Genomic DNA, 24,822 nt, shown 5'->3' with positions numbered 1-24,822 from the left:
AATCTGCACAAATAAACCATTTAGCAAACAATGGTATTTAACAATTGGTGAATAACACAGAAAACATCAAACATGTGGCTAAAGATCTCACATGATTATTAAACCAATTAGCAAACCCCTTGGCAGCCCTTTTATCAACATTGATCTTGATTTCTTCCTGATTTAACTCTTCCTTGCATTTCCTGCAATGCAAACAAAACATGTGAATTAAAACATTAGGCTGGTGCCAACCCAAGCAAATATATATATATATATATATATATATATATATATATATATATATAATGAGTGCACAAGATATAACGTACTTGATATATGGTAGAACCTCGGCGCAATTGCTGAGCACATACCAAACCATCTTGTCATACTCATCACCAGCCTCCAAGTATTGTGAGGCTCCAAGAAAGTTCACACCATGGTTGAAAACAGAGACATCACCACTTTGCGAATCAGACCGCTCTCTATTTCTTCCCGGCCGGTTCCATCTTGTTTCCACATCGCCAAAGTATCTAGAGCAAAAAGTCAAGCACTCGTCAACGACATATGCTTCAGCAATAGAACCTTCAGGTCTTGTCGTGTTTCGCACATACCGCTTACAAGTAAGCAGCCTTCTTTCGATTGGGTACATCCAACCGTATTGCACAGGGCCTCTAAGCATTGCCTCTTTTAGTAAGTGCACCGCCAAATGGACCATCACGGTGAAGAAAGGTGGAGGGAAAATCTTCTCGAGCTTGCAAAGAATAATTGGGATTTCTTTTTCAAGTCTTTCCAGGACAGTTAACTTGAGTGTTTTGCAGCACAGTTCTCTAAAGAAATTTCCCAGCTCAGCAACCGCTTCATATATATCCTTGTCCATGATTCCTCGGAGGCCCGCCAGTAAAATCCTTTGGAGGAGGATGTGACAATCATGGGTTTTCAGTACTGAAAGCTTGAATCCATCAGAAGTAACACACTTTGCTAGGTTAGCAGCATAACCATCTGGAAATTTCACCGCTCTTAGGAATTCAGAGAATGCAAGCTTTTGTTCTTTACTCATTGTATACCATGCTCGTGGCATTTCAAATGAATCTTCATCTTCATTGTGCTGTAGATGCAAATCTTCTCTTATGCCCATGTCCTCCAAATCAAGCCTAGAACTAACTGTGTCCTTTGTCTTCCCTTCAATGTTCAGAAATGTCCCTAGCAGATTCTCGCATATGTTTTTCTCAATGTGCATTACATCGAGATTATGCCTTAATTTCAGATCAGCCCAGTATGGCAGGTCCCACAAACAAGACCTCTGGTCCCAACATTGACCTTCCTCACGCTTTCTTTTCTTCGCAAGCTTTCCTGGTCTCACATCTTTCACCTTTTCAAGTTGCTGCTCCAGCTCTTCTTTAGTGAATTCAGCTGGCTTGTCACGGGTTTCATTCTCACCATTAAAATCTTTGCTTCTTCGCCAGCGATGGTTTCGGGGAAGAAAGCAGCGGTGCCCAATATAGCAGATCTTGCTCCTTATTCTCTTTCAGCAAGGGTCTTTGTTACAATGGACACATGCCTTATAACCCGCTGTGATCCTCCCAGACAGAGTGTGCAGAGCCGGGAAATCATGGATGGACCAATGATTGCAGCACGTAGATTGAACTTTTCTTTCGGACTCAAGGCATCGTATGTAGGTACACCAGTCCAGAGCTGGAGCAGTACTTCTACGAGGGGCTCCATAAAGACATCAAAATCCTGTCCTGGAGACTCTGGACCCGGGATAAGCAATGACATCATGAAGTTGGACTTATCCATGCATGCCCATGGTGGCAGGTTGTACGGCACCACAAAAACTGGCCACATGCTATAAGACGTGCTCATGTTCCCAAACGGATTAAACCCATATGTGGCAATGCCAAGTTTTATGTTCCTTGGATCTGCAGCAAAATCTAAATGTGTACGGTCAAACTCTTTCCATGCCTCTCCGTCCGCTGGATGGCTCAGCTCATTGTCCACAGGTTGCGGCTTCAGCTTGTTCCACTGTACCTCACGCGATGATTTCTTCGAGAAGAACATCCGCTGCAGCCTTGGTATCAACGTAAAGTGCCTCAGTACCTTCTCCGGTATTGACTTCTTCCCATCAGCATCTTTCCACCTAGAGGCATTGCATTTTGGACAGTTGTCATGCTTTGCTAAATCCTTCCGAAACAAGACACAGTTATTTGGGCACACATGTATTGACACATAACCTAACCCTAGCCTGCGGATTATGCTCAATGCTTCATCATAAGATCTGGGACCACAACTATCAGGGAATTGCAAGCTCAAAAGGCGGAGTATTGCGTTGAATGCAGCAATGCTAATCCGGTAGAAAGACTTGATGTGGAGTAACTTCACGGTGAAGGTAAATCTTGAAAATTTACCCCCTTCATGAGCTGCGCGCTTCGCCTCCTCTAACACCTCAGCAAACAATGACTTCTGTCCATCAGCACGATCCTCAGCATCGTACAAATCCTTCAATAGGTCAGGAATCCTATCATCTTCGTGCCCACCCTCTTCCTCCAAACCAGCATTATCTCGCAAAACCTTTTCCATGAAATCAATGCCAACATCACCACCACCCATCATATGAGGGGCCTCTGTATTAGCTTCAAAATGTTGAGGTTGTCTGTCTAAAGGTTCTCCATGATATATCCACCTATCATATGTGCTGGACATCCCATTAAGAAGCAGATGATCTTCCACTCTTCCTTGAGCCATTCTTGAACAGTTGAGGCATTCGCAGCATGGGCAAAGAATGTGAGCATCGTTGGCAAAATTTGCTTGAACAAATGCCATGAAATCATCAACTCCTTTCATATGTTCTTTCGAAAACTTTCTAACTCCTTTTCTAATCCAGCTTCTGTCCATCTGCCAATGACAACAAATTGTTGCAACTTAGCAAATCAATCTAAGTGCATCAACATTAATTAATGAAAATGGATGGAAGTAATGGCACCCAACTTTATATGCTAACTCCCTAACCACAACATTCAGCTATTTCCAATTTCTCACTACTTTAGTCCAGTTCACATGGTTTAGTGATTTCACATGGGAGCAATAAAAAGCAGTTCGTAGGAATTACAGATTTCACATGGGAGAAAAGAAAAGCTAACAAAAACCTGCTGGTTCACAAAAAAAACAAAGGTGGTTTACAAAGAACTACTGTGGTTAAACCACCAACAATAACAACATATGCTGCCACAAAGAACTATTGTGGTTAAACCACCAACAATAACAACACTGCAAATTTACATGAATGACATTTCCAAGATTGCATCAAATCTACATCAATGAGATTTTTCCTAGTTTCCATCAAGTCTACATCAATATTGATGTTCTTTAACAGATTTGAGGCTGAAATTTCAGAGGTGTAACATCAAATCTACATCAACTCCCTTCATATTTTCCAAGTTTACATCAAATCTACATAAACCTTAGGCTGGGAATTCAGAGGTGCAGATTGATTATTCATACAACTACACACACACACATTATGACATCCACAAAACTAGTTACATTGCCCAATGCTCAAAAATTCAGATCAGACAAATTCAGTTTAGGAGCAAAGTTCAAAGTTCTGGACAGTCCAAAGTTCTCTACATACCTATGATCATATCAGACAAATTAAGTCCTATCAGTTCTCCACACAAACATTTCCTAGGATTCAAACAAAGTTCTCCCCTGCCCCTCAGCTAGTGTTGTAACAAGATCAGCATGAGAGGAGAGGGGTGCATACTGGGAGGTGTGTTCATCCCATGCCCCTCAGCTAGTAAGATAATAAAACTCAAATTATCTCTCTCTTTCTCCCCTGCCCCTCAGCAGCAGGCGCAACACAGGCTAGTGTTCATCAGCAGGCGCAACACAGGCAAATCTGAGGCGTGGGGAAGAGGAGAGGGGGGAAGGAGAGGGGTGCATACGTGGGCGAGGTCTGCTTGCGGCGGCGGTGACTCCCCCATGCTCGGCGGCGGCGAGTCCCCCATGCATGGGCGAGGCAAGCGGCGAGGTCATCGTTCATGTCATGGGCGAGGCGAGCGGCGAGGTCGCCGTTCCTGTTGTGGTCGACGCGAGCGGCCCCGGCAACACCACCGCCGGTCGCCGCCCCCGCCCCTACCGGTTGCTTCCGCTGCCGGCCCACGCCCCCACCCCCGTGCCCGCCGTCGCCTCCGCCGTCGCCCGCCACCACCTGGTCGGAAGACCTAGAAAAACACCCGCCGCCACCTGGTCGGAAGACCTAGAAAAACGCTAAGTGTTGCTCTGTTCGATGCCACCTGGTCGGAAGGTCCCACTTGTCAATGATACGAGAGAGCCGTAGTTTTATATAATGTATAGGCAAATTCCCATACATGAGCAACTATCCCTCTCTAGCCCAGCGGTAGCGAGCGAGCGAATCAAGCACGAGGTCGTGGGTTCGAGTCCCGCCTCGCGCATCTTTTTTGGGAGAATTAAGCTCTCGGGCGCCTGTCAAATGGGTCCCGCCTGTCTGTTGAATATTAACATTTAAGCAAAAATGACACCTAGACAATGACACATAAGCGAGGTTGCTGAGGTGGCTGCCTAATCATCCTAATGCATTCAAAATAAAGGGTAGTGACCATTTATATTGGTCGTTATCAGCTAGGCATGAGGCAGTGGACAATGCTACTAGCTTTACGACCATTTCCTCTAATGAAATTATGACCTTTCTGACCAAAATGGTCGTTATGGTTTAGGGTTTAGAGCCCCCCAGACAGCTTTTGACCAATTGGTCTAAAATGGTCATAAATTTATGAGCAATTCTTCCAGGGTCACTGACAGAAGGTCATAAGTTGACATATTTCTTGTAGTGATCGAACGTTAAGCGTGCGGACCCTACGGGTTCGAGAACTATGTAGACATGACCGAGACACGTCTCTGGTCAATAACCAATAGCGGAACCTGGATGCTCATATAGGTTCCTACATATTCTACGAAGATCTTTATCGGTCAAACCGCATAACAACATACGTTGTTTCCTTTGTCATCGGTATGTTACTTGCCCGAGATTCGATCGTCGGTATCTGCATACCTAGTTCAATCTCGTTACCGGCAAGTCTCTTTACTCGTTCCGTAATGCATCATCCCGCAACTAACTCATTAGTCACATTGCTTGCAGGGCTATAGTGCTGTGCATTACCGAGAGGGCCCAGGATACCTCTCCGATACACGGAGTGACAAATCCTAATCTTGATCTATGCCAACGCAACAAACACCATCGGAGACACCTGTAGAGCATCTTTAAAGTCACCCAGTTACGTTGTGACGTTTGATAGCACACTAAATGTTCGTCCGGTATTCGGGAGTTGCATAATCTCATAGTCAGAGGATCATGTATAAGTCATGAAGAAAGCAATAGCAATAAAACTTAACAATCATTTGTGCTAAGCTAACGGATGGGTCTTCTTCATCACATCATTCTCCTAATGATGTGATCTCGTTCATCAAATGACAGCAATGTCTATTGTCAGGAAACTTAACCATCTTTGAATAACGAGCTAGTCAAGTAGAGGCATACTAGGGACACTTTATTTTGTCTATGTATTCACACATGTACTAAGTTTCCGATTAATACAATTCTAGCATCAATAATAAATATTTATCATGATATAAGGAAATATAAATAACAACTTTATTATTGCCTCTAGGGCATATTTCCTTCACCCCCCCCACACACACACTAAACGTATAAAGGGTAGTTTGGACCATTCATATCTCATACCCACTGAAGGAACTGGGCAGGCCCATTGCCGCCCAGTACACCCCCCCCCCCCCCCCGCGCGCTACTCATGGGCTCGGCCCACTTTCTTTTTTTATATTTTTATTTTAAACAACTCATGCGGGCTGTGGGAATCAAACTCCCTACTAGCAGTTCGAGCAGACCAGCCAATAGGTACACCTTGCTAGCTATGCCCACTTCCTTCCTTTTTCCGCTTCTTATGTGATTTATATAACTATTAAAAAGAACATATTCTTTGGTTATTTTTTTATTTTGGCTGGTTTTTCTCCCAGTTTTTACGTTTTCTCTTTCTTCTTTTTTCCTTTTTATTTTTTCTATTCTTTCATTATTTGCAAAAAATTTGTGAACTTTTTTCAAATTTCCATGAAAATTTCCAAATTCATGATTTTTTCCAAATATACGTTTTTTCCAAATTTGTGAATTTCTTAGCCGTGACCTTTTTCATGAATGCATGATTTTTTTTCTTTTTCAAATTCTTGAACTTCTAGCTCGTGAACTTTATTCAAATTCATGAATTTTCCAAATTTCGTAAAAAATTCATATTGCTAACTTGTTTTCCAATTTTGTGGACCTTTTTAAATTTTCACGAAATTTTTATTTCAAATTCGTGAATTTTTTTTAGATCCGTGAACTTTCTTCCAAATTCGTGAATTTTTTTGTTGTCAACTTTTTCTAAAATGTATGACTTTTAGCTCGTGAACTTTCTATCATATTTTTTGAACTTTTTTTCTCCAATTTTCATAAAAAAAATTCCGAATTTGTGAACTTTTTTGACATGCGTGAACTTTTTGGAATTTGTTAGTTTTTTAATCATGAACTTTTTTGACATCCTGGAAATGACCCGAAATTTTTTACATCCATCAAATGGATCATAATTTTTTTTATGGCCTTGTATGACTCATTCAGAGCACCATGTCAAGTTTTTTTGGGTTTTCGACAACTTTTGCATTTCTGGAGTTTTCTCGTTGAAAAATGATGATAAATGGTCGGACGTTACGCAACGTGTATATTGTGTCTAAATTCATTCAAAATAGGTATGCATGCCTATCATGGGCATGCCCACCTGAAGCCAAAAGTTGGGGTCATTTCATGCATGCCCAAAAATAAACTATGTCAACGGAGGGTGTTCAGATAGGGTAGAAGGGTCCATCTTAGAGCATGTTATTTTGACATCCGTCAAATGGCGCTAATTTTTTCCCATGACCTTGTATGACCAATTCAAGTCACCATGATAGGTTGTTTTGGTGTTTAACAAAATTTTCATTTTCTGAAGTTTCTCGGTAAAAAAGGTCGATAAATGGCCGAACGTGTCGCAACTTGCACACGATGTAGAAATCATTCAAACCTGACGTGGATGCCTACCACGAGCATGCCCACTTGCTCCCAAAATTTGGCATTATTTGAAAGATGTCCAAAAATAGATCATGTTCAACAGATGGTGTTTGGGTAGGCAAGTAGGCTCCGTTTGAGAGCACGTTGTTTTTCTACATCCTTGAAATGGCCCCAATTTTTTCATGTCCTTTTATGTCAAATTTAAGGCATCATGCTAATTGTTTTGTGTTTTCAATAAATTTTGCATTTTCTGGAGTTTTCTCGGTGAAAAAAGGCAATAAATGGTTGGACGTGACGCTACGTGCATACGATGTCAGAATTCGTTCAATCTAGGCATCAATCCCTACCATGGGCATGCCCACCTGGTGACAAAAGTTGGGGTCATTTCATGTATGTATGGCCCCAATTTTTCCCATACTCTTGCATGACCAATTCAAGGCACCTTGCCAAGTTGTTTTAGTTTTTGGCAATTTTTGCATTTTCTGAAGTTCTCTCGGTAAAAAGGGCCGATAAATGGTCGGACATGTCACAACTTGAATACAGTTTCGGAAATCGTTCAAATCTGACATGGATGCATACCATGGGCATGCCCACCTTCTTGCAAAAGTTGAGGTCATTTGAAAGATGTCCAAAAATAGACCATGTTCAACGGAGGGTGTTTGGGTAGGCTAGTAGGCTTCGCGTGAGAGCACGTTGTTTCTCTACATGCTTGAAAAGGCCCCAGTTTTTTGCCATGGCCTTTTATGACCAACTAAAGGCACTATGCCAACCTGTTTCGGTTTTCGATGAATTTTACATTTTCGGGAGTTTTCTCGGTCAAAAAAAACCGATAAATGGTCGGATGTCTCGCAACTTGTAAACAGTGTTGGAAGTCATTTAAACCTGGCATGGATGCATCATATGTCCGTGCCAGATTGTTGCAAGAAGTTGCGTCATTTATCCATAGTCCAAAAAAACACCAGTTGAGAGGAGTATGCTAGACTACTCCATATGGATGAGCATGTATTTTTTTCTAATTTGAATTCTTCTGTTATTTTTCTAACATTATCAATTAATAGTAACATTTTCTCATGTCCTAAGCATTTCTTGAATTATTTTTAATTGTGTATGTAAATTTTACAAACTTGAAAACCTTTGTGTATGTCAATTTTACAAACTTGAAAACCTTTGTAAAAATTGCCAACAAATTCCAACAATTGATGAAAATTTGAACACAAATTGCAAACTGAGTACTTTTTCCCGATTTATTAAATTTTCTAGATATATATATTACTTAAATTGTGGAAACAAAATACGAAAACGGGAATATATTTTGAAATTTATTAAAAATGTAGACAATGGAAACAAGAACATTTTTTGGTATTATAAACAATATTTCTAATTTTTAAACAGGGTTTAAAATTAATAATAAAGTTCAAAAAGAGAAGAAAAAGGAAAAAATTAGAAAAGAAAGAAAAACGGTTAGGCCTTGACCCAAGTAGGAAACAGCATTCGGTCCCTTCGGGTGCCTATTGTGTCGGCCCTAGCATTTTTCTGTTTCTTACTTGTTTTACTTTTTTCATGCTTCTTTTTTCTCCTTTCTCCTTTTTTCCATTTTGTTTCCATTTCCATTTTTTCATTTTTCAATTTCATTTTACTTTTCTCAACAATTTTTAGAAATTTACAAACAAATCACACTTTCACGAATTTGTTCGATTTTTAAAAGAATGTCCCTATCTTGAACTTTTGTTTAGAAACTCCAAAACAAATTAGAATTTAAAAAAAATATTAACTTGTTTTCCAAAAAATAAAAAACTAGACTTTAAAATTTGTTCGCTTCTTTTCATAACATGTTCAAAAATTCCAAAAAGTTTATAAGTCCAAATTTATTAAATCTTCGAATATTTTTAATTTTTATTTATAAATACATAAAATGTTTAAGAATTTCAAAAAAAATACTATCTTAAAAAGAAGAAAATTTTAAAAATCATGTTCTGCAAAAAAAAATCATAAAATCCAGAAATGTTCTAAGAATTTCAAAAAATGTTATTGTTTTAGGAAAAAATTCATAATTTTAAAAAAAATGCTTTTTCATTTTTCATTTGTTTTACAAAATTTCTTAATTTTAAAAAATTATTTGTGTTTTCAATTTTGTTCTATTTTTTGAAAAATGTTTTGAGATCCCAAAAAATGTTCGCATTTGCAAGAAAAATACTTTGGAATTTTGAAAACTTTTCATAAATTGATTTTTGAAATCAGATATGCCACTTGTTCTTATAAAATCACGTAGCTAATTATTCACTTGGACTTGCTGGTTCCACTGGCTTTGAACTGCTTATAATATGCTGAGGCCTTGGGTTCAATTCCCTGTCGATACGTACAGGCCATGGCAAGTATTTTAAAAAAGACTATCCTATGCTAAGGTATTGGGTTCAATTCCCTGTCGGTACGTACAGGCCATGGCCAAGTATTTAAAAAACTATTATATCCTTTATTAAGAAGGGGTATGGAGAGATCTCCACAAAAGGTAGGGGAACACGACATGTAGTCACATTTCCTATTGTTATGTCACATCTAAATAAATTGTCAAAAAATGTCACATCTGATCCCTCTTGTCATTATTTGTTTGTGAGGTAATAAACCAGTTGTGCTTGAACTTGTCATTCATTTTAGTGACTAAACTTAAAAAATGTGTTGAATTGGTCCTAAAACTTGCATAAACATGCAAATACGATGTTAATCCCATTAGTAGACGTAAGTGTGCTGACATGGCATGGGTCAACATGTAGAGACGAAATGGGGTTTTATTTGAATACTATGTCTCTATGACAAATGGGCCCTGTCTGTCGGTACACGGAATATTATGTCACGACAGGATTTGAACCGGTGAACTAAAGAGTATGGGCGAGTTGTGCTAGCCAATCCACCGGGCAGCTTGATGTGCAAAGTTCAACCCTTTAGTATTAAGGTGAAATAAAATTTTCGGCAGCAAGGTGAGCACACACCAGCGTAGCAAGCTGGAGATTGAACTAACTAGGTAGGAAGTGTGGCTTGCCGCAACCGGCAGCACCGCTGCCGGGTACAAGTCATATCCAATCACATAATAGCGTCATTGAAGTATTGGTTCAGTACACTACCATACACCAAATCATTATCTATGAAGTGATCCAAGAAAAATTTAGACAACTAAGATGCCTCGATTCTGATGGAGCCTCAACATAAAAAGTGTATATAGCTACGATGTCTTAATTCTGATGGCGCCTCAAGATAAGAAGTGCGGCCTGCCGCACCCCACCTCATCACATTTAGCTAACCCTGTAATAGACAATGTATGGATCAAAAGCTGGAAATGCAGGACAACCATAACATTCAAATTTAACATCAATAAAGTGAAAGGTTCATGCCAATAAGAACATGTGAAACTGTCAGACATCAACAAATCATGAGTGTCAATTGTTTTTAAAGCTCTTCCAAAACAAAATGAGTTAAGCTTTCTGAAAAAATCACATACAAGTTTGTTTATCTTAAATAATTGTGACTTCACAAATAACCCTGGTAAAAGAACATTAAGTGATTCATATAGATGATAAATAATAAATCAACGAAATCATGTTGGTACAAAATGAGGGAAACCACAATCACCAGCTGACCAATTGCCATGTTTTGGTTTGCTGACCAGTCTCGGAAATTAAATGATTTAGGTGGATGATAAACAATCAAATCAACGAAAATCACATTGTCACAAAATAAGGGAAACTACAATCACCAGCTCAACAATGGTCATGTTTTGGTTTGCTGACCAGTCTCAAAAAACTAAATGTCGTATCCTTGTTGCGAGCATGCATCCATGCTTATTCTAAAAATAACATCACGGTGGAACCCATAAATCAGACTTGCACCTGCAATCTCGACCCCAGCACAACTATATGTACAGAAATAGCATGTTCTCCATAAATATTCTTCAGTTATAAGATGGATCATCGTGTAATTTTGCTGGTAATCAGAATCTTCACTGCCTGTCTTTTACTTTTCCGGACTTCTTCCATCATTTCACATGTTGACCAAAATCAAATTGCTCCCACAAAAATCCTAACCCAAGAAGACAATTTGGATTGTTGACAACTATGCCAATTTCCACCACAGATCCAGTAGCAGTTGCAGATATAACAACTAATGGAGCTCAGTAAATGACACGTCGCATAGCAACCTGTGCAAAAGAATTAAAAGAACCCAACACTACATTACATATAATAATCTCTATCTAGTTCACAAATACGCCACTGGAAGATGCTATGCAATCAAATATTATGAAAACAAATTAAACTGTCATATTTCTCAAATATTGATTCATCTGATGAACTCAAAGTTTTAACCATTTTTAATCTACTGCCTGATATATGCAATGCTAGTGTCTGGTGTCTAACTTTGCGATTCTTAGTTGTTCATTTCCTACTCTTTTATAAAGAAAACATGGAATGCAGGCAACGTTTACTTCTCGTATTAAATGAATGCACCTAGGAAATAGATAAAGTCATGCAAGTCTTTATCTAAAAATATTCCAAAACTAACTCGTTTTTTGACATTGACTGAGCACAACAACATGTTAGAATACAAATCTGTCCTCTATTTCAGCTTACTTTGAAGTTCATGTTATCGTTCCTCAGTATTACCAATTGATCACAAACATATCCCCTGCTTCTACATTGGAAGCCAGTGTGGACATGGTATATGTTAAAGAGAAACGAGAGAGAGGGGGAGACAGAGAAGTAAAAGTGAATCCTTGTTCTCATTGATGATGGGTTACACATACATATAGCCCCTGAAGGGGTGTCTCTGAAGGGACACGAGACAACCGCCTCCTTTAGAAAAAGTAGGGATTAATAGGATTAATTAAATCCTAACACTCCCCCTAATCCATGCTTGTTAGTGTAAGTATCATCATCTTGAGAAGCTCCTCCAAAAACCCTGTGGGGAAAATATGAGGAGATAGGTGTTCCATATGTTGCTAAAACTCGTTCAAACCCAGTGGGAAAAATAAGGAGAAAATGATGCAACATATAATGGTTATTGTCTCTTTTAACTCAATACGAGAAAACCTATAGAGTTTAGAGGACAATAAATATGTCGTATATACTTTCCTAAAAAAACCCGGTGGGGAAAACAGAAAGTATGACATATGATCTCATGTTGATATTACCTCATTAAAAACCTTTATGAGAACCTGTAAAGTAAACTCATGAAGGGAAAAAGAGTATAATATGATGCATTGAACAGGAACAATTCAGGAAGATACTCCCCCTGATTCTTGCAAAAATTCGAAGCCGTCACATACCAAAACATAGAAGTTGGTAGAGACCCGCTGAACAAATCAGTCACATGATTTGACTTGCAAGATATGCAATATAGTGATATTGCTTATTATGTAACATGTTTGCATCCGGGCAACACAAGAAACATTATCGTTGAGATAATGGTTGGTGAATGTAGCCATGAGGTCTGATTTGAAGACTCTTCATGAGAGGGCTACCACACCTAGTAGGAACACTAAACTTGTCTATGATCTGATAGTGGGGATCTGATCGATGTATCCAATGATATTGGTGTCCAGATTTCTCCGAAACTGAAAAACCAGGACAAGATGTTTCATGCCTTGAAGATATCGAAAGATATTCTTGAGTACCAACCAATTGTGTTTGGTGGATCCAATGGCATTATGGAACGTTGAGTCCCAATATCTCATTTCCATCATCTCTTGGTCTAATAGATCTTTCTCTACGTCTAGAGAATGAACTACCATGAGAGTTATGGATATATAAGATTTGTCCACAATGAATTTCTCCAATATATTTTGGATATAGACAACATAGTATACCATAATGTATGAATGAAGCTGCTCAAGTTGTAGTAACGAGCGGTATTTTGGTTTACCCAAATCCTTCATTTTAAAGTCTGTCACTTAGATGATTACATGTGTCATCATTGCAGACACACAACACATGGATAATCATCATTGTAAGAGTAATCCTTGTGCATAAGGATCTCACTACGTCGGTTGTACCATATGTACCGACCACAATAAGCCGTATGGTGGCTTACCGATTTTACACAATGTATGTTGCATTTTGTATTTCGATTCAGAATTGAGATTCCATCGGAAATCAATCATATATTTCTAAATCTAGTGATACACATGGATATGTAATCACTACATCTATCAACTACAGAGATAGATGATTTTGAACTGTTAATGATATGAGTTATCGGAAAGAGATTCCACCTCTGGAGAATAGTTGGGTATCTGCGTGAACCCTTGTGCTACAATACTTGCTCTTTGTTTCACCACCTCATTGTTCTCAATTCTGTTTCCAGAAGAAAACTGGTGTAGGTATTGCTTATGAATACCTTCCCATTATTGAGCAAGATCATTTTTGCCTAGATTATACCCTTTGCTTGAGTTCAGTCCGAGTGTTGGTCACACTTTGCCATGGCCATGGTCTTTGGATCTGAATCATTTGTAAGGTTTTGAAATCTAGTTGAGAAATGTATGTCGACAATTGTAGACTTCCGGTTATATGATTCTCCAGAATCTATATATCAATATATAGTTGATGAAAATATCGTTACCCGTAGTGACTTCTCGCGATTTCCCAATGCGATTGAGTCGGGTATTCCGATATCCCGGTCATTGTGTGCACTATGACCTGGGTTGGTGGAGGTTTCCCGTCCACTGGGTGTATACTACCCATTAGGTGTCTGCCAACGTGAAGTTGACTTGCATTTACTGATTCACAGGCCTTGATATCCTTGCTTGCGAGAAGCTAAATCCTGATGTACTTCTGCCATACATCTCCTCCTGTTGCTTTGAACGAGGAGTGGGGTGGATTTTGCTGGCACCTCCACTCTTTCAGGCGTACTTTTGCAGGATTGTAGGATTGTGTGACACCTTTATAGTCAGTAAATGAATCTGGCAGATTATTTGCAATGTGTTGCAAATCTTCTGAACGCATGGTTCAGATCTTTGAGTACGTGGATTTGAGGCAGAAATGTGTTGAACATTCCACTAATTTCCTGGCATTTTTATGGTACTTGAAATCTCCCCGTAATGCCTGGAAACGTTCCTCATTGAATCAGCATACTGGCCTTGAATAACTCCCCATGCGAGGGGCTTGAGGTATTGACGAAAATACAGTTATTCCTCACATAGATCCCAACTATATGTTGAGGGGTCAATGATGTATGCCTGGTGGTGATATCGGTATGCAACCGAATTACCGCAGATAGGAAATACTTGATAGATTTCCACGTATCAAAGACAGAGGAGAATAATATTATGCAGTTTGGTCATGAGCATGTAAAACTACATGACTCCAACGTAAAGTTGGTAATTTGCAATTTCAAAGTAAAGATCATGCAATGAGCTCAATTCTTTGGATGGGATTCTACCAAACCATTTTGAGTCTAGACATTAGGACAAATTGCTAAACTTCAATCCGAGGTCCATAGAGAAGGCACTCAAGGAGAATTCTGCAATGTTATCCATTTGATTTACTTGAAATCGATGTCAGGATAATGATCCAATGGTTTTGTGTGAATAAAACACATACTTAAGACTATCATGTAGATATGTCTTTTAGAACCATGGAATACCTGAATAGTCTAGTCAATGGATGGGAAGAACCACTTACCTCAACTTGATGCATTCAAGGAGTCTGAGTGGTTCAGCGTAGACTTTAAGGTGTGCGAGCCTTAAAATTAGCTTCCCTGTGTCACTTGGGATGCGCATAAAATCCAAATGTTATTAGAATTTAGCATCATAATAATCATAAACTATTGGAATTGCTGATAGTTTCAGTTTCAACCCAATGTCTCGATGACCAAGGCGGGAATGCCAAGGTTGTCATGCAAAAGACACTTTGGAAACTATCTCGTACGCAACATATGCTACGGGTTTTGTAGTATGTGTAGTACAACCATGATGATACATAGAGAATGTGCTTGCCATATCCGTTGCGTATGGTAAAGAGAAGATATCCCTCTTTGTTGTCATCATAAGTTTCACTATGGAAACTATTTGGGCGGATACCTCTATAATTTAGTAGGGTACGAGTTAAACCCGGGAGCAATAAAGCATCCTGACGTTACTCGAGTACCCACAGGGACAGTAAATATGACTCGAGTTGAGCCAACAAATACCTCATCGCGTCTAGCGATTTTAAAATATATCCTTTCTCTCAACGAGAGTGGAAACATTTCACTTCCCCGAGTATAGAGTTCGTGATGCATATGTCCACAAGGCTCAAATCATCTTTCATCAGATTGACCCCCTTAGAAATCTATATATAGACATGAAGATTCTTAAGAAAATCACTGTCAGATATATAGAATACATACAAATGTATTTGTACCAAAGTGCTGATACAATATATTGTGACATACAATATATGATGACAACAATAATCATGTTCTTATTAGAAAATCATAAATGGACATAAATAAATAGATCACTAAGGAGACTAAGGGACTGAATCTATAGTCTCCAAACATGTCGGTTGATGCATATTCAACCATCATGCTCTCCATGCGCATAGGGTCTCGCGACAGCTTGATGGTGTCAGGTTGAGGGTTTGAAGTGAGTTTCAAACCATTACCCTTGAGGTCCTTTGCGTCCCGGTGGCGTGGCTTGGATTGCACGCGCTATCCCATGGGATGCAAGACTGATCTTGATGTCCATGACCCGCTTAAGTAAGTTGTGGCCATTGAGGGCAAGAGCCTCAAATTGTTAGCCATCGATTACTTATAGGGGCAAGCCAGAGATAATTAGTTTACAAGAAGTAAATTAAAAACCATCATGGTTTTGTAATAAGAATGCAAAAGTTTGACTCAAGTGTATAACTTGAAAATGCTCAACCTCAATTATGGAAACATAACACATTGAAGATCATACAGATCTGACAGTAATAGAGATAATCTGCACATGGGCAGTAGATCCAACTCATTACCTTGTGTTTTTCTAATATAATGAGGGAGATGTTATTGTCAAAAATTTACAAGTTTGTTGTGCGGGAGAAAACAATCTCGACCGCTATGACATGTTCATGAAGAATGGCAATGTGGTAAACACATAGAACATATCATCTCCGGTGAAAAACCGGTAATTTATTTATATTACATATTGCGTAATATAAATACATCTTAATGTTTTAAAATTAATAGATTACAAGAAGGTGGCTCGAAATCATTAGTGCGAATCTCAAATTGCTAAGGATGACACCTCAAATTTTACATATGTATTTGCAAGAAATTGAAAATATCAATTGCAAATAGATGTATTATTCTCAACATATAGTGAACATGGAGATACATACATCATAGAAACATCTCGAAATACATCGTACTCAACGGAGAAAGAGTACTATGAAAGTACTGAGTTTACTTTGCAAGAGATTAAAAATCTCAATTGCAAATAGTGAAGATAAATAATTTGAACATGTTGTGAACACGGAAATTATTTAGATCACAATCTCATGGAGTACACATTAATCAACAGAGAGTACAGTATTTGAAGGCACAAATACTGAAAAGGGTCTAAAACAGATAAATGCTAGTAAATAGCACTGTTAACAGAACCAATTTGCAAAATCTTTGAAATTGAAGGTTGTGCAAATATTGGTCTGGACCATTGATTCAGCCTGGGGCCACCATGCGCGCTGGCGCTAGCTGTGCCTCCAGTGGGTCAGTGGCGCGTCGTTCGCTCGGGAGCGTCGCCGGCCTCGGTCTTCCATGCCGCATCGTGGTTGGAGGCAGTCCTCACGGTCGCCGAGGCGACCATCTGCGGCGTGTGCAGTGGGACAGTGGGAGGGCCAGGCCGACGGCCATGCTCGCGCGACGCCGGTCGGGAGGACCAGTGCGCCGCGGATGCCCCCGCTCCGTCGCCTCGGTCTGGGAGGACGAGTTTGCGTCTCGCCGTGCGCTGGACGCTGAGGCCGCCGCTTCCACGACCTGCTTACGGTAGCGCTCCATCGCAATGGGTCGCCGTCCCGATCAGCAACAACCAAGACTAGTATACGCAATGGTTAGTTCATCCGTTCAAAACTAGTACGTGGTCAAAACCAATCAATTCATGCATTAATTTAGTGAGTGGATATGCAAACCGGGATAACCATCGATCCATTTGACGGATCTGATTCCGCATCTCTGTGAGGAGATCGGCCGTGTTTGCCGCCATCGTCGATGAAAAATTTCTCCTGAATCCTACTTGGAGTAGCAATCGGTGTCTCCATGCTCACATGCTCGATCCGGGCGAGTAGTACATGCATAAGATGAGTAGAAGATATATACTCCCTTCGTTCGGAATTATTTGTCGCAGAAATGGATATATCTAGTTGTATTTTAGTTTTAGATATATCCATTTCTGAGACAAGTAATTTCGAACGGAGCGAGTACATGATTAAATCTGTGATAATAATCATAAAAGACAACGAAGTTGATTCTTCCAAATCAATTTCTTCTACGGATGCATGCAAACTGATGTTGTCTGTCTTTTTGGTGAATGGCCTGAGGCGCCGTTCCAAGTCTTGCCGTGAAGAGGGCAGTTACTAATCAATTGATCGTGGATGCCAACGCCCGTGTCCTGCTCTGTGCGTCTTCCTTGTTCAAGGATTTCTTCCTGTTTCTGTCTGAGTAGCGATCGATCCATCTCGCCATCTCGTGGACGGGGTTGTGGTAGATCGAATCACCAGCGATAGGAATTCTCCTGTGCGGAAGCCGTGCGCGCTGGATGGAGTCGTCATCGCGAGTACAGATGCGGGCCCTGCCGTGACTGATGTCGCCATCCGCGCAAGACTTGATGCTGCAGTCCGCCACGCCGGAGAGCGCCGGTACCGCTGGGAATCACGCGAGGCGTTGAGGAGGTTTGTGCGTGCACGCCTCGTTGTTGTGCCCGAGCGCCGGACTAATCGCCGATAGAATTGCTCCGCCGGGAGGCACGGCTCCGCTGCAGAGTTCATCCTTTTCGCTTTTCTTTTCCAGCGAGCCATCGGCGGCCTTGTGTGTTCGTGGCCTTCTCGCTCCGCCTTAGAGCATCTGCAGCTGTTGGCCCCCAGGGCACCTAAAATCATCGCCTGGGGTGAGCCGGTGCAAAAAAAGGGCCTGGAGCGAGTTGGTCCCTAGTCGCCGGCCCAGGACCGCCCCAGATGCTCATAATTAAAAAAAAAACGTTCGGCGAATTCATTCAAACATGGCTAAATTTTGACAAACTTTGGCATATATTGACATGTTCGGCGGTACATAGCAAATATAATTAAAAAAAGAAATCACTGAACGCCGAGTAGTCGCCGTCGCCGCCGCCATCCTCGCCACCGTCGTCGTCGTCGGCCTTCTCCTCCTTAACGCGGCCGTCCCTGGTGGACCCCTGACCGGCGTCGCCAACGCGGACTGGTGGCGGCGGCGCGTCGTCGTCGTCGTTGTCCTCGATGACGACGAATCCTTCTTCGTCGCGGCCCCGGCGGCGCTGCTCGAACCACCGCAGGGCGGCGCACTGGCGCTCCCTCGCCATCTTCAGGGAGTCCTTGCGCGCCCATTCCAGGGCCGCGTCGTCGTCGAGCTCCACGTTGCCTTGCTCCTTCTTCACGGTGTGGAGGCCCGGCTCCGTCTTCACCGGCGCGAGCCCTGGCTCCGTCTTTGGCTTGACGAAGCGCAGAGGAGCCGACGAGGAGGCGCGCCGGCTGCCCTCGTTGATGACGATGCCGACGCTGCGAGTGCGCCGGCCGAGCGGCGTCTCCGCCGCGGGCTCGGCCTTGATGCCGAGCAGCGCCGGAGAGCCGGAGGAGTGGGAAGAAGAGTGCGAGGAGGAAGAAGAGGAGGCGCCGAACCTCCTGGGCATCCAACGCGGGTTGTTGCCGCCCTCAAGGTGCGTCAGCACGCCCTCGAGTGTGCGGCCGGGGACGCCCCACCACAGGTGGCGCCCCTCGCTGTTCTTCAGGCCGCCCACCACCGGCGCGCCGTTGGTGGACGCCAGCCTCTGCTGCTGACGGCGCTCGAAGTACGCCGCCCAAGCCGCGTGGTTGTCGGCGGCGTACTGGGGGAGGGCGAGCTGGGCGTCGGTGAGGGACGCGCGCACGACCTCTACCTCATCGGCGAAGTAGGAGGGGCGCGCCACGGCATCGGGCAACGGGGGAATGGGCACTCCCCCGTTGCTGAGCCTCCACCCCGTCGACCCGGCGCACATGTCCGGCGGCGCCGGGATGTTCGCCTCGAACCGGAGCCACGACTCCTGTTCGCGGAGCGAGCGGCGGCCGAAGCCGTTGGCCGCCGCCTCGTCTCCGGGGAAACGTTCGGCCACCGAGAGAGGGAGAGGGAGGGCTCGGCGGCGGCGCTCGGGAGAGGTAGAGCTCGGCGGCTAGGGCTGGTGTGGCCAGAGGCGAGGGAGGCCACCGGCTTATATAGCCGCGCCGCGCCCATGTGTACGCGTGCGAGGGAGGGGAGGCGTCGGCCCGCTGCCCCGTGACGCGCCGCCCGTGAGGAATCAATGGCAAGGCTGACCGGCGACAGCCTTGCCATTGATTCCCCACGGGAAACCAAGGCGCTGGGGGAAGACGAGGCGCGGTGTCGCTCACGCGGCTGGCCTGCGGCTCTTTCGCGCCAAAACTGCTCGCCCCGGCGCCCCCGGGCGCCCCCAGCGCCCCGAGTTCAGCCTGGGTCCGCCGACGCTGATTTCGGCCTAGGCCGGCGAAAATCGGGCTCCTGGGGGCGCGACTGGGCCCTTTTTTCGCGCCGGCGCGAAAAAATCGCCTGAGGAGGCTTTTCCGGGGGGCGCTGCTGGAGATGCTCTTAGAATCTAGCGTGGCTGATAACGTGTTAAAGAGAAACGAGAGAGAGGGGGAGACAGAGAAATAAAAGTGAATCCTTATTCTCATTGATGATGGTTTACACATACATATAGCCTCCGAAGGGTGTCTCTGAAGGGCCACGAGACAATCGAATCCTTTAGAAAAAGTAGGGATTAATAGCATTAATTAAATCCTAACAGTATAGAGAGGTATCTAAACAATGGATTATTAAAGTATTCATAAACTATTTATGCAAGCAGACTGATGATAATCCTCGTTTTAACCTACTCCAGCTCAACTATCACCTACTATGAACCAAAAATGGACATAATCTGGGTTCTTTTTGGCATCAAGTAGCCACTGCTATCTAACTAAGGCAAGGCATTCCTCAAATCCAAAAACAGAATGTGACTTCATCCAATTGTACCTAATACACACATTGCCGCAAGTCCTTGACAAATTAGAGCATCATTGACCAACTAAATCCTCATCAGACCACAGCCATACCTTGGTTTGGACCCATCAACTGCGCTAACCCAGTCATCGTGTGGCAATGGTGGCTCCTGCTTCCCCGGCGCCACAGCTCTCTTATGTTCTCGAGCTCAAGCGCGCGCTCCTGCAGAAACAATCACACCAAATCCCCACATAATTTTCAGAACCACGTCCATCGCACAGAAATACCTCCCAAAACCCAACTCTCCAAACACGAATTCATACCCACCGAGATGCCCTTGGCGACTAGGAACTGATGGAGCGGCATCCGCATGAGCTCGCCATCCACGATGAAGTCGAAGGGCTGTGCCGGTGGTCCGGCTCGGCTGCGAAACGGAGCGACCAGTTTAGAAAAGGAAAAAATTCGCGTCACACTGAGGTCAGGGTCAGGGTGAGGATGCCGCGCTCACCAGAGAAGAGGAGGCTGTTGACTATCTCGGAGAGGCCCATGTGGGAGAGCTCGGCGAGGACCGCGATGGCGGTGGACGGAGGGCGGAGCAGAGGCAGCAGCTTCGTGACGAAGCGCACGTGCACCTGGCGCGGCGTGTCACAGCGACGCGAACCCGTGGAGGCACGCACAGACCGGCAGGCTGTTGGTGTCGCACGGGTTCACGGCGCTGGCGGCGCCCTACCTCTCTGCTCGCTTCCTTCACAGCGTCGTCGGGTAGGTGGCGAAGGTGGCTCGTGCTCCTCCTAGTCGCGTCTCCTCCGCCTGCGGCGCCGGCATCTCCTCCGCCTGTGGCGCCGGCGGACTGCGGCCGCATCTGGGTCAGATGGCGATAGGAGAGTGGAGGCGGCCAACGGGGAGAAGGAGATGGGCGGGGAAGGAGGCGGCCAGCGGGGAGAAGGAGATGGGCGAGGAAGGAGGCGGCCAACGGGGAGAACGAGATGGGCGAGGCGCGGACACGGACGACGCCGTCAGCGAGAGGGGGGATCGAGTGCGAGAGGACGCGGGGATGGGGCGGCTAGGGTTCTTGCCCAAAACGTCGCTCTCCTCGTCTTTAGACGCAGACCACCCACCCACGGTGCGCCATGCAAGGACGACCACATGAAATACTGAAAGTGCCCTCGGTGGCTACCCAAAATTACAACGCGGTGGCACGACCCCCTCGCCTATCCACGGCAGCACCGGCCACACCAGCGTTGAGAGGCAATGACAGCACGGGCCCACGGACCATAGACCCCACATGTCAGCCAGGTAACGCATAAATTTGGAAGTAAGAAATGAGAAACACTATTCATTGTAGTAGTGTTTGCTTTGATCCGACGACTAGGATCATCCCATCTCAAGATCCAACGGCTGAAAGTCTTTTCGACACACAGTCGGACGGCTCAGATTTCAAACGTCCTTAGAAGGCTCCATTTTGTGCCCTAATCCAAAATAATAAGCTGTACATCAAGAGTGATACCTCGCGATAGCCACGTCCTCAGCGCTACTGGTCAGGTAAATCGAGAGATATTTGCGGCCACCCAATCGGAAGCGTCGCCGGAGGAAGCCGCTGATTGGTTCGCGTCGCATGCTGCGAGGCGCTGGGTTGGCTCGCGTCGCGTGGTGGGCACGCGAGGTGGGTGGGACCTGCTTCTGTCTCGTCCTGGGCGCTGTCAGCGTGCTTCGAGTTGCGATGAATCATGCGGTGTCCACATAACACCTCCCATAGACTGCTTTTCCTTCTTTGCTAAGCAAACCCCACCTCTGCCTCTTCAGCTCTCCCGCATCCTTTCGCCGCCGCCGCCTCCGCCGCTTCTCCTCCCCGTTCCTCTCTCCTAGCCAAGCTCCAGCCCTCCTTCCTTGACCGCCTCTCTACTCCTCTAAAGAAGTAGCACGGGCCGGCCGCTATGCCTGAGCCGCCACAAGGTCATCGGGTGGAGGATCCGGTGCCGGCGAGCCACTCACGCCGGTGTCCGAGGTCTCGGGGCAGCTAGAGTTGCCGTCGCCGTATGGAGATTGGTCGGCGGGGATGATGGTGGGGTCTTTGAGGGGAAAGGCACCGCCGACGAGGACGACGGCACGGCAAGGTAACCTCCTCTCCCTTTCTCCAGTGTTGTTTACAGATTTTCTCAAGCGAATGCGCTCCTATGTGTCCAGGCCAACCCAGCACGGCCACGGCATGCCACTGCCGCTTGTCCTTGTCGCGCGCCGGCGCCGCGGACGACCATCTCCATGCCCCGCAGTTGAGCAAGAGTCGCGCAAGCATGACGAGGAGAGGAGCCGAAGGAGATGTGGAGCACAGCAGCGGGAGCAGAGGGGATTGGTGTGCAAAGAAAATTCTGAGATTTTGGGTCATTGGGGATCGGTTACATATTCAGGGTTCAGACTTCAGACATCAGCTCCTAAAATGTGCTTACAATTTTTCACTTCTATCGGTCCCTACAAATTACAATATGGATCAGCTAGGTGTTCCCTCGAGTGAATTGCTAATCAAATAAGTAAAGCTGGGGTAGTTCCCTTACAAATCGCTAATTCCCAATGCATCTTGTTGTTTCAGGTGCTTGGACGATGAGCTAACTGACAATGCGACGAGATCTTCTAAGTGGTCTACCTGCTGCAAGTGATCAATTTCGTCTGGATTGGATTTCCATTTTATCTTTGTGATTGTTTTTCTGAAAATCAATCGAATAATAATGCATGAGGAGTAAATCATGCATTTGTTGCTTTATACTAAGCTTTCTCCACTGTTAACCTAAAAGATTAGAGTTCATGCCTAACTTGTGAGGCCTAGATGTTTAATTAGACTATAGAACTCAGTATTATTCTTTGAAAGTTCCAACTTTCAACTACTTATATCATCGTTTCTATATTTGATTGTTTTCTTATGAAAACACAGTTGTGATATTTGTAGTCTGAAAACAATGCATCCAGTTCAAGTATTCTTAGACATTAATGCATAGAACAGTTATGCAACAAGCCTTTCTCTATAAAGTTCGAATTATATACTCCCTCTGTCCCAAAATATAAGAACGTTTTTAACACTACACTAGTGTCAAAAACGTTCTTATATTATGGGATGGAGGGAGTACATTGTAGATTCCAAAGGGGGTCAGGTTTTATATCATTTTGCTAATATAGACCGGCTTCAGTATTTTGCATGGTTTATCTGTAATTTACAACGAAAAAATAGCGCGCTACAAAATATAGCGAGGCCCTTCTCGAAATGCTACACAAGTTATAGCGCGCTAATAGCGTGCTATATTTCAAAATAGAGTTTGCAAAAAATGCCAGATATATCCATAAATAAAGTATTTCAGTAGCTTAAGACACCATCATAGAGAGACATAATCTTGCTAGATAGGAAGCACAAATTTTAAACTGAATGTCAAACTGTAGTCAATCTATGTGCATCCTTTAGGTGAATTGGAGGATGTTTTGACAGGTTAAAATGTTGCATCCTGTGCTAGCTGAGCATTTAAGTGCTGTGAATTAGATGAATTTTCATTTTCATGTGACCTATTGAGATACTTTCAGTGCTAAGCCTGTGAAAAGGGTGCTCAATGTTGCTTGCTCTTTGGATGTAAACTGAAATGTTTAAATATGAACATAGTCAATAATTCAACTTTCTTGTAGTTCACGAGTCATGACCCTATAAGTTGCACTTTACTGTTAAACTGTGTTGAGCACAATGAGATGAGATGCATGAAAGGTGAAAAAAGATGATTGCTAGCATTTATAGAATATACTACTGAATATTTGGCCTTCCATTGATGTTTTCCCCTTTGCGTTTGTTGCCTTCCCTATGATATTTTCGTTGGTTTATCGCCTCCTTTTGGATTGATCAGTTCATGTCGGATCAATCTGGTCCAAGAATTTTGTATTTGACGAGAACAATTCATATCAATGGTTGGATTAAACAGTATGTATCTCATGTGTGGCTGAACACTAATTTTAAGCATGTTGTAGTCTCTTCCGCCATTTGACCTTATTGGTTCTATATTCAGGAAACCGAACAATGGCTATCTGATGGTTTCCTGCAATGGTGGTCTCAACCAGATGTGTGCCTTTGTAAGTATAGCTTGTGACAATCTCGATGCATCTATTGTGTTGTCTACATTTTTGAGCCATTGCTGCTGTTAAAATACTAAAACTGAACGTACACGTTGCACTGTTAAATCAGATATGCGATATGGTGACGGTTGCAAGATACTTGAATGTCACATGCATTGTGCCGGAGTTGGATAAAACTTCATTTTGGGCTGATCCTAGGTCAGCATTTCTTTCTGCAGTGACTGCAATTCTTAACAATTCAGTCTCTTATTTGAATAAAACAGATGCTTGACTTGCAAATAATGGCCTACCCATGAAGATTCAGAAACAGAGGTACCATGTAAATTTTGATGGGTTGAGATTTACCCCTTGGAAGAGTTGGGCAGGCGTGTGGTTCAAATTCTTCGTCAGAATGGACCCTTTGTGGTTCTCCATTTGTGATATGAGATGGACATGCT

The 24,822-nt window shown here is 43.6% G+C and overlaps 1 long non-coding RNA gene across 1 annotated transcript; it reads right to left on the bottom strand.

Moving 5' to 3' along the window:
- Window positions 1-19,690: 19,690 nt before the first annotated feature.
- Window positions 19,691-21,380, bottom strand: LOC123050756 (uncharacterized). The gene is made up of 3 exons (XR_006423840.1): window positions 20,796-21,380; window positions 20,615-20,711; window positions 19,691-20,509 (listed from the first exon to the last, which is right to left on the bottom strand). It is a non-coding gene; the product is annotated as an uncharacterized lncRNA (long non-coding RNA).
- Between the last annotated feature and the right edge of the window lie 3,442 nt (window positions 21,381-24,822).

The sequence above is a fragment of the Triticum aestivum genome, chromosome 2D, assembly GCF_018294505.1.
Source record: "Triticum aestivum cultivar Chinese Spring chromosome 2D, IWGSC CS RefSeq v2.1, whole genome shotgun sequence".
NCBI classification, from domain to species: Eukaryota; Viridiplantae; Streptophyta; class Magnoliopsida; order Poales; family Poaceae; genus Triticum; species Triticum aestivum.
Note: the sequence above shows the minus strand (reverse complement) of the source record. Positions and strands in the feature narration are given on the sequence as shown.